General features: G+C 42.3%; 1 long non-coding RNA gene across 1 annotated transcript; it reads right to left on the bottom strand.

Annotated features, from left to right (window-relative positions):
* Positions 1 to 477: 477 nt before the first annotated feature.
* LOC130085106 (uncharacterized) lies at positions 478 to 1934 on the bottom strand. Its single transcript, XR_008807106.1, has 4 exons — positions 1869 to 1934; positions 1641 to 1777; positions 1343 to 1400; positions 478 to 888 (listed from the first exon to the last, which is right to left on the bottom strand). It is a non-coding gene; the product is annotated as an uncharacterized LOC130085106 (long non-coding RNA).
* Positions 1935 to 2168: the final 234 nt, after the last annotated feature.

Here is a 2168-nt window from a genome sequence, read left to right as displayed (position 1 = left end):
CTGCTATGGAAACGTCCGGCAGTGCTGTTTCACAAAGTCATATTAAACATACTAAGCCGTATCCATATTGTCGATCTAAGTTCCCACAATACTTTCCCATGTACCATAATGGGAAAGTTAACAGTGAAAGTTAACAGGTGAAAGTTAACAGTTAAGTCTGTAATCAGCATAGCAGAGTGCGTATCTCTGTTTTATGAAGTATCAATTGTGCAAATTAATGACATCCCAACTCAGCTCATGGACGCTATTGTTGTGCCACACTTGTTTATGACACCAGTCTATCAAACACATCCTGAGATCCAGATCGATCCGGTGTGGGTGTCTGCTTCTATCCCATTATCAAAGCGCTCTTACTGTACCAGACTGTTGGGGATTACCTCTATAGACCGTAGACTAGATAGAAAGAACCTCACCGGCACCCCTGGCCTCTTCAGAGACACTTGGTGGGGGACAAAAACTTGCTTTTGTTCCCTTGGACAAAAATTAATTACTATTTTAATAACACAGCCAGACTTGGTGAAAATCGGCTTAGAGAAATGGTGATGTAATGATTGCTGGAGAGGAGTTTTGTAAGGGGCATTTGGGGGCTGCCTTGAGGGCCCTCCAAAATCTCTATTTGCCACATTGAAAAAGTGCACAAATCAAAGTGATCTGAAGGAAAATGAAACCCACACAGTAGGTTTAAGAAACCCCAGCTCATTGAGTGAATTCCTGTGTGTCGTTGTGACATCTGCACACAGTGTGTGCTTCCTTTACATCTCGCATAGACTCGCGCACTTCAGATTGCGCAGCTGAAAAAAATCAAGTGTGTTGAAATTTCACAAATGCAAATAAATTTTCCGTTTATCCCCGTTTCAAGCACTTCGGGTTCGCGCTGGCCCGCCGAGTCTGCCGAGAACAAGAGGGAAAGTGATAAGCTCGTTTTTGATGAGCAACATTTCAATTTGCATGTGAACACACACGAATGGTGTTCTCTCTCTCTCTTTCCCTCCCTCGCTCTCTATTTTCTCTCCCACTCTCTCTCTTCCTGCCCCTTTCCCCTGACCGTGATTAATACACACATGTTGTACAAAGGGCTCCTTGTTAGCTTAATGGCAAGGCCTAAATGGAGACTTATATTTCCAGGATTATATCTGTATTCAATTGCAAATGATTTTTTGGGGGGACTTTTAATACCCTGCTCTCTTGTCTATGAATAATAGTATCATTTAAATGTAGCAGACACCTGGTGCAGGGAGGGGGGAGCTCAAGGCACCGAGTCTGGCTGGGCACTACTGCCAACTTCCCTCTTTCCCAGCCTTGCCTTATCCCCAACGACCAGCCTCCGATTTCACTCGCTTACCTTCAAATGCCATGCACTTGAAACTTTATTCTCCCTTCGGTAAAAAACGCAGGCTCTCCTGAAAGGGAGAGAGGGATGTAAGAAAGAGAAGAAAAAAAAAGCTGAAGAGATTTAAAAGAGGGAGGAAAGAAATTCTTATCAATCTTTTCTTAGATTTGGGGAAAAGTCATCTGAAGGAGCCGTGTAACGTTTCAAGGGACCCTTCCAATTAAATACTTAAAAAAAGGTACAATAACAGAAGCCTCTCCTATACTCAACGGAGACATTAATGCTCTTTTGTTGATTTATTGTACATTACCTTCTGAGGCAGAAGCGAAACAGGGGGTACTTTAGACGGGGGAGCCATTTGTATGCACCCTGCGTCTGTCCCGCGCACAATCCGGCCTGTATTGCGTTTTGCAAATTTATACCAGGATGTTGGTTTAGAGTGTTTCCCTGAAAAAAGGGAAAGTTTTTCAAGTAAGTGTCTGCTTTCATGAGCACAAGTGACTGAAGCTTACAAACAAAGCTTTGTTTCAAAACTCACAGATGTATGGCCGGAGCATGCTTTTGTCCTCCAACCCTGAGAATTTTTTCCTTTTTTTTTCCATTTAGATTTTCTGTACAGGGAGAACACAGACAAAAAAATACTGGTGAGCACAGATATTAGCCTAAGCTTTCCCAGGGTTATATTTTCCCTTAAGAGCTAGTTTTCGAGCGTAGAAAAGGGTGAACATTTTTTTCTTGTTCTAAGCACTTTAGCTAACGGGAAACAATTAAAATCACTATTGTTCCTTATTTGTGAGGCGCTTTGTATCAAGGATCTGCTAAATTAATAGATGTACAT

Source organism: Rhinichthys klamathensis, unplaced genomic scaffold (genome assembly GCF_029890125.1).
Source record: "Rhinichthys klamathensis goyatoka isolate OS25496 unplaced genomic scaffold, OSU_Roscu_1.1 h1tg000073l_1, whole genome shotgun sequence".
Taxonomy (NCBI): Eukaryota; Metazoa; Chordata; class Actinopteri; order Cypriniformes; family Leuciscidae; genus Rhinichthys; species Rhinichthys klamathensis.
This window is presented reverse-complemented; position numbering and strand designations above follow the sequence as displayed.